This window comes from Mesitornis unicolor, unplaced genomic scaffold, assembly GCF_000695765.1.
Source record: "Mesitornis unicolor isolate BGI_N332 unplaced genomic scaffold, ASM69576v1 scaffold12313, whole genome shotgun sequence".
Classification (NCBI taxonomy): domain Eukaryota; kingdom Metazoa; phylum Chordata; class Aves; order Mesitornithiformes; family Mesitornithidae; genus Mesitornis; species Mesitornis unicolor.
Genome location: NW_010176777.1, coordinates 64,495 through 77,180, shown reverse-complemented (window position 1 = coordinate 77,180; position 12,686 = coordinate 64,495).

Genomic DNA, 12,686 nt, shown 5'->3' with positions numbered 1-12,686 from the left:
TGTCTTGCCAGCCACTATAAAGAGTCGTTTAATTTAACCAAACCCATTTAAAATACAGCTTTATAAAGAACAGAACCAGATTATTTCATAATAAAAATGAAACTAATCCTCTGGGTTAGATGACACTCCAACATTCTTTCAAAAGAGAGAAATGGTAAAATGATTAATAAAATTTACAGCATTTCATTCAGATAAAAGTTACAGGATGCTCCATTTATGGATTATGTTTGGCTCAGAGCTGCAATAAAATTCAGGTCAATAAGTGATTCTTTTTCCTAACTTGGAAAAAATATTTTGACTAAATTAAGTATCGCATATAGGCAGAAAAAGGAGTCCTCTGATAAAAAGGCATTAACTGAAAAAATAGCAAAAGGTGGCTTTCTTTTAGATAGCTGGAAAATGTCAAAGCAAAGCAAATTACTTACATGGCATGTGTAAACAAAATATTGTCTTGGAAAATAGGAACACTGAGTTGGAAATAAGTCAGGAAGTCATTCCCTGGCAAAGAAGCTGGTCTTTATAGTCAAACACACTTAGCACAGTCATCAGCAAGGATGCAAGCCTAATTTGATTAAATGGAATGCTTCAAACTTAAGAAAATCCTGGAAGGAGGAAATAATAGGAAAAAAAAAAGTATAGGAGCTTTAGAAAAGTGTTGAGAGCTTGTTGCAGGGTAGCTATGGAGATCTGTCTGTCTAATGGGGGAGAAAGGAGGTGTAGAGGATTTTAATGCAGAACTCATTACTGGAGCACGCTCATCTTTTATGCTTCTCACTTTCTAACAAGGCACTGAAGAAGCCTGAGTGAACTGTGGTTAATGCTTCAGTTAATACAGAAGAAAAACTTTTGCAAACTTAAATGGCAGCAAAATGAGCCCCAAGTTCCGTTAGATTCTCTGTAATGGTTTGCTCTTTACTTGATCCTGCTGGCAGCAGAATTACATTTAAGTCCCATACTGTATGAGGGACTGAATGTACCCACAGTGAGAAATAGTCCTCTGGCCTGGAGAGGCTGGAGGGGAAAAAAGCTGTGTGAAAGATAGGATTTGCCCAATTCTACAACTGAAAACCATGGCACAGACAGATCAGATTAGTTGCCCAGGGTCACGTGTACTCTGGTTTAGCCAGAAATGAAATCCCACTCTCCTCAGTTCCATGCAAGTGCTTTAGCCTTAGACTATCATTCACTGTTAGAAAATAAAAAAAAAGAATCAAGCCCTGCCATATCCCAGCAGTGAGCTAAACCATCCCATTCATGTGACTGACAGGCAAACTGAGGGAAGGGAGAATTAAAGGTAATGAAATCTGTCAGAGGCTCATTTGTTTGGAAAGGCAGGTCACTGATTTAGGTGCTTAACTCAGGAATCCACTGAAAAACTCTTAATCCCAGACCTCACTCTCAGTGTACTCATTACTGCAGTGTTTTGCACTGCTCCTGCACAACTCCACTGTATTTTTTTTAATTACACCATCACTCTCTGCAGACAGTCCCCTGGTTCCTAGGGTGGAATTACTTGAAACTTATTTAGTAACTGCCCAATGCCAAGGAGTAATCTATTCCATTTGAGCTGGAAGCAGGATAGCCAAATAGGAACATGACTCAAGGCTGCTCTGACTAAAGAGAAAGAGAACAAGGTGGAGAAAACCACAAAGGGAAACTTTCTGGTTCAACTGTACCAAACACAAACTTATTTATGAAACAGGTTGGTTGTAAAGATCTCATGCCAAGTGCTAGCAGGCAGCTGCCTTGTATTAGGGTCAGGCTGCAAGTACAGTTATAATGACGATGTCCAAACAAACATTTAAATAGCTGGGAAGTTAGTGCTTTCCCTTCTGCCTGGAACACAGATATAATTGTCCCAAGATGCACATGTGTGGAGCACAGTCCCAAAGTCATGTGTTCTTCCTCCTGGAGGTCATAACCACACCAGATGCCACATCCCTTTAACTACTGCATTTACCAAAAACAGTCTTCCATAATAAAAAATGTCAGTTAAGTTTTTGGGCTTGGATTTTTTTTTAAGCAGCACACACTAAACAGTGAGAAGAAGAAGACTGGACACAGTATAAACGTTGAGGTGGACAGACCATTGCATGGCAGTAATCACAGCACGAGAAAAGCCTCCTTGGCTCTCTGGGAACCACGCTGAGGTTTGTTTGCACCAGCCTTGAAATTTTGTACACATGCCCCAAGCCTCGCAGTTCTCAAGAAATTGCCACTGGTAATTGCTGATTTATGATCATAGCCTTTCACAGACAGGTTCACTAGGCAAAGAGGATTTACTGTATGTTTTCTGCTTAGGGTATTTTTGGTTTTAAGAAATCAAAGTAAAAGGAGAATATGGCTGGATTACAATCAGCCACTATACATAACAATATCATCCTCTATCTGGTTTGCCTCCTGCTGTTATCCAATGGACATCACAGCATACTGAACTGTCCCTCAATGTCATTAGGGTAAGTTGTGGGAGACATTGGATACATCAACTTGAATTGCAGTTTGCCAGGTGAAATATTGAGATTCCTAAATAAAGCAACACAGCAGAACTGGGGCACTAAATACAAATTGCCGTCTGAGGTAAAGGCTATGTGAAGTCTGCCAGTTACAGCTGAGACATAACTTGCTTTACGAAAAGTTTGAATTCACACTGGTTTGTCTTAGGATGATATGTGTTCTTTTTATTTTAGTGATGTCATTAAATACAAACCCAAAGCAACACACCAGAATACAGCAAGCAATCAGTTCATATCTACCGACCAGGTCTGGTCTCTGTGTCCTAAAATCTCAAGAATCAAAAAAGGATATTAACTTCGGTTTTATCAGGATCCCAGACATGATACAATGAAGCTGTTGCTTACAGATGTGCTTTTTGAAGAGAAACAACAGAAAAGCTTTACATATAATGATCCAAATCACTATTAGTCCCCTTGCATTCAAAAAATGAAGGTGAGTCTGCCAAAAACTGGAAGATGCCCCACTTAGCCTAAATTTGAACCTGAAGCAAGCAGGATATTCCTACTCAGTACAGCCACCACCCCTGAAAACTTTCCAACTCACTGATTACATTTGTACTGTGGAAACAACAATGGGACAAGCAGTAGGCAGCCAGGCTAGAGAAAAATTACCAGTGATAAAATACGACAGGTGATCACTCTAATGGTCCAAGCTGTCCTGGCTACCACTTCTCTCCCATTGTTCAAAACCACAGGAAGATTTATTAAGGAGAAAAGGAAGCTGTAACGCCAAGTCCTTGAAAAGCCAAGATGAGCCAGTGGAAGAGATTTGGTGAAATAATCAGAAAGAAAGGGAAATACAAATATCTAGGTCGGGAAAAGAGAGATCAATTTTCACTTGAGTATCAACTTTTCCATTTAGTACTACTAGAATTTAGAGATGTAAAAATAATTGATTTCTAAAACTTGTCCACAGCTTAAGTGCCCCATGTCAAATATAACAGTTTGCTGCACAGAGTCAGCAGCATCACCCCATCGTTACTGAGAGCCAAGGTGTCAGAGACCGCTGCTTTGTCCCATGGGTATGCACTGTGCACTGCACAAACTGCCTCCAAATGGCTCAGACCCGAGTTAGGTAAGTGACATTTCCCAAAAGTGGAAAAGAAAGAACCATTTCTATACACTTGACCCTTAAATAGCCTCAGGGTCAAGCAAACCATCTCATCTGGATTCAAGGATACTGGTTTAGAATGAATCTTTCTACAGTCCTCATATTCTATTTATAAAGAAGGGAGCTTGTGAAGTTAGCTTTCTCTGAGATATGGGCTAAGAGTTGAATATAAATTCAAAAGTACTCTGTTTTTACTTTCCCTTTTTGGTACAAGGCTATCGGAGCATCTACACTTATATGTAGATATAGAAAATAAGTTTCATTTTTATATATTTCAGTATAGATTCATGTATTAATATTAAGCGTCAAAGTTAAACAACACAACTAAAATCGCAAATTCAAAATGAGTTAAAATCAATATTTCAATTAAAGCTATTTTATTTGAACAGCTATTCCAGTATTGTCATAATAAGAAGTGGCAGAACTCATGTAACACTTATTTTTTTGATTTCCAAACTGCATGAAATCTTGATATTTGAGCTTTTCATTTCAGATTGGAATTTTGTTCTGAAATAACAGAATTTCCAAGGAAAGAGAAGCACTCATTCTCAAATAGACTGGATTCACTTTTTCTTGGGTAAGCAACGTGCACATGATTATCACGCCGTTCTGCTTTTCCAATGACCATTTCTGACATCAGGTGCACATTATTACACAGCCACCCTCAGGACTTTGCCCTGACAGAGAGGAAACCCTGAGCTAACTCAATTAGCACAACCTTGTGAAAAAGTACTCATTAAATATCACGAGACAAATATGGGCAGCAGGACTTTGCAAACAGTGCTTACCCATCCACAGACATGGAACAGACTGGAAATATCCCTAACGAAAGAGAAGACACTGAGAATAAGGTTGGACTTTTATATATTTGTGCCATTCTTGCATTCAAAAGCTTCGCGGCAAATACAGATCTCAAAGCTATGTAGGTGGTCAGCATTTTTCTGGTAAGTTGACTCACTCTTGTGTCAACATTTCCACAAAATACCTCAACCCTAGATCAATAAACTGCCACTGTGCCTGAAGACATACATTGCATCCATTCCACAAAAAGGTAATTTCATTAAAGAACACGCTTAAAGGAAAGTCTAAATGACCAAGCATTTTCTCTTAGTTATAATCCATTAAAAACATGTATCAGGTTTTATTTTTTTGAGATTTATTTAACTTAGTAATGTGATGGCTGGATTTTTTTCTACCATCCATTATGGAGCATAGTCCTTTGTGATAAGCTTGTAATAGGTTATTTACAGCCAGAAAAGAACTCTCAGACCTGAAATTTCAGAAAGCTGTCTTGATCCTTTAATCCAGCTGACTTCTCCACGTTGTAACGTTCTCTTTACCAGACAGACTCTGAAAACACTCCCTGTGGATTTTATTTATTCCTTTCTGCTGGGGAAAAGGTCACCTAAACAAGACTTTCTATTTACTCCTTATGATACTCAGGGAAGAAGAAGAGGTTCTGTGGTATCAGGGAATGTAATGGTCAAATCCCAGAGTAGGAGATTTATTAAACACATGACCAAAGACTATTCTTACCCTGCCACTCTCACACACAACAAGTAATACCTTATTCATTGAGTTGTGCTATCTATTTCATGGTTCCACGTGTAAAATAAAACAACGTGCACGCAGGTAGTGGCTCTTTGGTATAGAGCAACCTGACATTTTAGAAGCAGATTCCTAATGAGAAGCAGGAAAATCAACCTCCAGAAGGCAACCCATCTCTGTGATTAAAATCAGACCTTGGTCAGTATTTGTGTCTATACTACATCAACTCTAAGAACAGTGTTTGTGTAGAGAACTGCTTACAAGTGCTGCAGTTTAATTATCTCAAAAAAACCACAGGTCAAAACATGCCTGGGTTAAGTAAAGTGAAGCACAACGTGAAATATCCTTCACCCATTTCCTTTGGTCAGTCCCGGAAACAAACCAGCAGCAATAGCTATAATGTCCTCATCCCACTTCCTCTCTCCCAGGTTTCACTGTCAGCTCCTCTGACCACACAAAGAACCACCACATGATGTACATACATCTATTTAAGTCTATTTTTGGAAATAATAAACTAGAACTCAGTTGATTAGTTTGCTCCTCACAAACACCATAATTAGGTTAAGACATATTTCTTGGCTTTGACAGATGAAGTACATGGCATGTCTGAAAGCATCCGCTACAAACAAAACAATCATGGTCACAGTTTACAAGAAGTACCTCAGAGGAAAATTACATTGATGGCTACCAAATGGAAAAGATACAGGCCTGATTTGTCTCTCAGCTGGAAACATTTAACGGGAGAAGTGAGTAGATTTTTAACTAGTCTCCATTTGTGGTGAAAAGGAGGGAGAAGTGGGAATGTAACAGTATTACATGAGGACAACATACAAAAAGCTACTGGTGGAAAGCAGTGATGCAGTCACAAAAAAACCAAACAACAAAACAACCAGAAGAGCAATAAACAACCGCTCCCTCAGATGATACATTAAGAGTGTGGTAGGTTTGAGATTCCTTAACAGTATTTATAAAAAGAAATCCTTTCAAGAAAACTTGCCCACTGCTTTCCATATTTCCATAAGGTAATAGTCTCTTTGTGCGTATGGGCTTGGAACGGAGACAGAATTTCTTCATTATTTTGAGATTAACAAAACAAAAGGGTCAATTCATAAGTTTTGTGGATACTAACAGAACTTGCTAAGTGTTTGTCATACTGGAAATACTACTACCCAGTGATTTTTTTCCTCTAGTTTTGCGAAGACAGCACAAGAATATCTGGGAGTCAAATAACTACATCAACCACATGGGCAGACCCTGGCCCATGCTCAGGAGCGGCAAACAGCACTGCTCAGCTGTTCCTACCTCACACCAGGCACATACACATGGCTCACTCGAAGCAAACACCAATGACTCCACAGGAATGTACGTACTGATGTGTGTTGAGACGAGTTTAAATGGACCACAGACTTCAAGACAACAGTCTCCTATCGACTTCTCTCTAACACAAAGTCCTGATTCTCTGCCTGATAGGTTTATTCTCTGGTCTTCATAGGATTGGTCCCTCTTTCTAGTTGACTACACTTAGTACGTCAATAGATTGATCTGTTTAAGGAAAATAAAGTAGCATAAGCAGGAATAATTTGGAAAGAAAAAAAATTTTTCATCTTCCAAAACAATGGCAATGCTTCAGCTAACCGTGTGAGATATGAATGACAAAGGACAAAATCATCCAAAGAAAAGTTGTACCTACACAAGGTGTAATTCTGCAGAAACACTCACTCATCCTTTTTATTTAAGGAGCTCAAACAAGCTGTTGGTTATTGATGTATCAAGAGCATTTTCATTACATTCAAAATTCAAACAAAAATCAGACCTAAAACACCAAGCCTTTCAGATTGCAGGCTGCTATTCTCATCCTCTTGCTGTTATATTGAGACATTTGCTCTCAGCTAAATATTAAATTATTGGAATTTAATTATAAAGCCAAGCCACAACATATAAGTACTAAAAGCAGTGAGCTGAAAGCCTTTTCTCTGTTCCTGAAAAATAAGAAAATATTGTTGCATGCGATTTCAAGCCATTTACCAGAAATGTGTTGTAATGTTGTCCACCAAACCCATTCTTTTCCACATTTTTCCTTTTATACAGCTGCCAAGCCTCCTACTATGCTTTTTGACAGTATTTTTTTACTTTTAAACATGCATTTCATTTATCATCCTTAGCGTTATACTCTGCTTAGGAGGGCATACTTTTAAAACTTTCATAGGCGTCAGAGCATGTGGCCTTAGCTCCCTTGGAAGCTTAACTAAACTGAGCTAAGCCCCAGGGACTTTCAAGGAGTTCAAGGAAACATAGCTCTTTAATAATCAAAATCTAGATTCGTAAAGATATTTAAGTATGTGCTAGAATTATTAAAAGCACCTTGTCTCCTACTTAAAGTTCAGTGATTACTTGGACACTTCTCATTAATCTTCCAATGTACCTCAGTGAGACCATTTTCTCCCTACAGGTCCAGAACCAGAAAGTGCCTGGTGCCAAGAACAGCTGTGCTAGAGCAAGTTTAAATGCCCAGACAGAGAGGTCTGTGAAAGATGCCCTCACTCACCTCGAGGTGCGATTCCTCCAGTCCCAGTGCAGGTACGTGAGCAAGGTGCTCACCTGGCGCTGGCTGCAGAGCCCTGGCGCACCAGCTGAGGCCACCAGCATGTACAGGGTGTCAGACCAAGGCTGGCGTTGTGGGAGATTTGACTCAGCCTTTGGTGAAAGAGCAGCCCGTTAATTCATGGTGAAAGCTGCTAAAGGTCACCAATGCAAGACTTCTGCTCTAAACCTCTCACAGAGCAAAGGGTGTCTTGTTCCCTCACTCAGTACGCACGAGGCCCAGAGATCACAGCGAGCAAAGGCGACACACAAACAAGCAAGCAGCAGGTTTCAACTTCACACTGACTGTGGGACCATCACTAACGATTAAATAGCACAGCTTCATTTCTAAGGATGACTAAGGGCTAGACGACAAATTCTGAGTTGGGAAACACTGACCAGTACTAGAAGAAGTCTGAAAAAGAAGCATTTGCAATAACAAAAATGAGACAAAAGCACAAGCAGTCTTAATCTGGGAAGGCAGAGAGTTTAGCACTCTGACAGAAAAATACAGACATTGCTTCCTTCTAGCAGGAAAATAATAATATTTTAAAATATGCCCCACAATTGCTGCTTTAAAATCCCCAAAAAACCATAGTTAAAATATTTCTCTCCAAAGATCTGATACTGAGCAAGGGAAAACTGTTCTTGCTCAGGCTAGAAGAAAAGGGAAAATAAAATGTAAAAAAGAGAAATTACCAAACAAGGAAGTTAGCTTCCTAGATTAGAAAAAGAAATATATATCCAAAAGCCCACTTATACCAGAGGGTAGATGTGTAAGAAGGGAAGGTAAGCACAGACTGAAACAGCCCCACAGGAAAACCTCCACTCACCTTGCAACCTGCAGATAGTACAGATAGAAATACAACCCTGGAAACATTTAGATATTTGCTTTTGCCATTAAGAAAATCTCACTGAGCATATTTTAGTCAGCGTACAGATATAAGAAGAGGTCATAATACTGGTTATCTTCATATTACATATAAACCTTATTGTATATAAACATTTGATCAAAATCACAAAGAAAAACAAAGAGCAGAACCAGGCAGTAACTCCCAGGACAGACAGACGGGAATGGTCTGTCAGCACTGGCAGAGTCCCTAACCTGGTCCCTAGCCCACCTGCTTCACATCTAACAGCACACCTGAGCAGCACCAAATGGCCCTGGGATTTAGGACTTCTGCAACTCTAGAAGGAACATGAGGAAAAGGAAAAGTGTAAGGAACTCTGCCAGACCACTCATATCCTGCATGAGACTTAAAAGCAAATCACAAGCCTTCAACTCAAGGGAAAAGCAACCAAACTTTTGCTACTACCATCTTTCATACGCTGACATCAGACAGACACATTTGTGAGACTGATTCTGTCAATAACTTAGTAGTCAGGAGCATCCTATCTGTCCTCTTAAGGCTGGGCCACAAATTAAAAGTTTGGCCTCAGAGCACCACAGTGCTTTGAACAGAGGCCAGTCCGACCAGGTGATCCAGTCATGGGACTGGGAATTGTGCCAGGCCCATACACCCCCCAAATCACATTAAGTCAACTTTAGGTGCAGTGGTTTGCACCTTCAGAGACTGGAAAACTACACATACATTCTGAACTCTTAGAAATCTAGACTACCGTCATTGCAACCTGAAGGCACATCCCACCGCCCACATTCACATAAGCAAACCCTTACTTCCACAGCTTGTCCCAAAGGAGTAAAGGGAGCTGTATGACAGAAGATGACAAAACCAAGTCTTAGATCACGCACAGCCGTAGCTGAGACAGCTTTTAATTTCTCAAGTGTCACAAGGGTGAAAAAAACCATCCCTTTAGTGCAGACAAGAAGCAGAAGGTTATAAACTGCTCTGTTATACAACTACAATCAACACACATCAGATGTGTGAAGCATAGTGGCACTTTTCATAACAATTAGCCCAATGGTGATTGCAAATATTGCAATTGCCAGAAACAGGAACAATAGTGATTCAGAGCTTCTACTGCTGTGCATTGGCAGCTGGTACTCCCAGCGCAAAACGACAGACGTAATGATATGCTCTCAAACTTTTAGCTGTGTGTGGTAGTTGCTCTTATCTCCTTTCAGGCTTCTACCTACTCAGTGCTGTGGAGTTGCTGGCTTGTCAGATATATGTACCACCAAGCTCTGCTGACAGATGAAAGGGTATGTGATGCTACCTGGATCTCCCACAGTGGAAGTCAGAATCCCACCAGAGTGAATATGAGAGTGTAAGAACTGTTTATAAGTGCCATGTGACTACCACAGGACAGACAAGAGAAACACACTATGGATTAAATCCTGCCACTGTTCCTAATGCCAGCACTAAATATGTACTCCACTGGGGGTAAGGCTAGCCTTCAGGCCTGTTTTAATCTCTCTTGCAAGTCTCTGCTTGGTAAAGAGGAAAATTCTCTCCTGCTGGGAGATTTTATTAAGGAAAAGATCCCCTCCAGTCTCTTCCTTTGCCCCCGAATGCCAGTGGGACAGAAAGGAAGGCTGAGGCACAGACCAGAAAATCCTTGGTCTGTTATTCCATTCCATTTTGTAAGTTCCTCTTGTTGCAGTTACTTTTCAGTTCTCTAAATTGAAGAATAGGATTCTTCTAGGATTTGTGGAAGCAAACACAACTTGGGTCCGATATTTGAAAACAATATTTTATAGCCTTGGCAAAACGTTGCAGCCCATTACCAGATTTCACTAATGAGCTCAGTTTGTAGGTTCTTGTGTCTTGCATTCTGCTTCAGTTGAACCAATGACTTTACTTCCCAAACAGAATTTCTCTTCCTCTCCCTACCCTCTCCATGTGGAAGGTCCCTTACTGAAAGGAGCTTTGAATATCAAGACCTCATACAAAGTCCTGAACCTGAATCTGCAGATGAACCTGGCAATATTTGGACCCAGACACTTTGCAGAATGGTATGAGAAGAGAAGAGAAGAGAAGAGAAGAGAAGAGAAGAGAAGAGAAGAGAAGAGAAGAGAAGAGAAGAGAAGAGAAGAGAAGAGAAGGCTGAGGGGAGACCTCATCACCACCTACAACTGCCTAAAGGGAGGTTGTAGAGAGGTGGGTGCTGGTATCTTCTCCCAGGTGATGGAGGATAGAACAAGGGGAAATGGCACCAAGCTGTGCCTAGGGAGGTTCAGGTTAGAGATAAGGAGGAAGTTCTTTACTGAGAGGGTTGTCAGAGGCTGGCACAGGCTGCCCAGGGAGGTGGTGGAGTCACCATCCCTGGATGTATTTAAAGAGCGGGTAGACGAGGTACTTAGGGATATGGTTTAGGGGGTAGACAGGAACGGTTGGACATGATGATCTCAGAGGTCTTTTCCAACTGAGCGATTCTGTGATTCTGTGAAAGTGGTCACCCAGGAACAGGTGGTGAATCCAAGAGAGTGCTGGCCCCTTTGCTACTTTTCATTCTTTCTATTCTTCAGCCTCAACATGAAGGTTTTAATTTCTTTCCTCTCCTTCCACTTCCCCAACATCAGCAGAGAACTACACATTTCAAGACCAGATGGGCATTTAGTGCAACCACTGATTTCAAAGCAGCTAGTGTGACTTGCTAGCTGGTACGACTTGTTTTACACCCTCTTTTTAAGTATCTGTCACACCAGGGAGTGCTCAATGCTGGGAATCTGATTCACCAAAACACTGCTCTTGATTTGAGAGAAAGGAACAATGACAACCTTGTGAGAATATTTTGTTTCTTTGTCTCCTGTTCATGTGCTTCCCACAAAAGGAAGAGCCTTGCATTCTCAAACACTACAAGCCTACTAATGACTGTTACTGCCTTGCATTATTCAACAGGAAGTACACAATTAGATTCTTATGTTCAATTTGGTGTTCACATTAGCATCAGGTTATCATAAAATATAATTATGTGAAGTTGTAAATATATGCTCATCTTTTCTTTGCTGAAAACCAAGGGCAACACTAGCATTTCAGAAGAATGATCACAGCTCTCTAATAAAGCACAACAGAAATGCTGCTTAAGGAAGTTCCTTAGGGCATGTTCCCATGTGAGGGGAGCTGAAAAAAATATCAGTAATATCTGATACTAAAGGACTGCAAAAGGCTACTTTTGAGCATTGAGGAACAGGACAGTAGCAAACAATATGACAAATGTTGCAAAAACACGGGTATTTCCTAGTAAGTGAATGTGAGGACAAGACTAGGGAGGAGCCTTTGCCCTTTACAGACCACCCTGGGCCAGAGAGAGGTTAGCAGTGCCTCGTGACCCATCTCCTCTCAGCAGTCCTTATCAGTTCACATCATAGTTTTGTAACTCAGGTTGTTCACCTGTGAAATGGGTGACATAGCAACACTGCTCCCGTTTGAAAACACTGTGAGTCTGACTACTGAAAGGTGAAGATAAGAGAGAGACCTTAGCAGTTCATCACAGGTCTGGGTTTCATGGTTCTGGTCAGACAGCCTCCCTGCCCTCATGTATCACTCAGATTGCATCTCCTTGCTGTATGTTATCCTCCTTGACAATAAAGCAGCATCTACCTCCCTCTTGTGTCCACTACAAAGAGTGTCCCAGCAAAAGAGGTTATTGAGTCTTATTCACTACCAAAGGCCACCTAATCATGCCAGCACTGCCATAAACTGGTTGGCTCCAAAGAACTGTGCTTGCAAGCGTACATTTCTCTTTGGCTCACTGTCTCCTTGTCATATGTTGCCCTGCTGAAGGGGTAGATAAAGCTGTGCCATGTAATGCTGATGGCTTTGACACAGCGTAGTCCTACGGTAATGGCTTCCTATAGGTCTAATTCATTAAAATAAATTGGCACATGGGGTCTTTATTATGAGGCTCCTATGCCAGAACAAATAAAGAGAACTTCAGACTAGAAGAGTGGAGCTTTAGGGAGCCAGCCTCTCCACAGGGAAATCATGAGGTCCAACAAGAGACCCTACTGATTTTCTCAGTGCACTCAG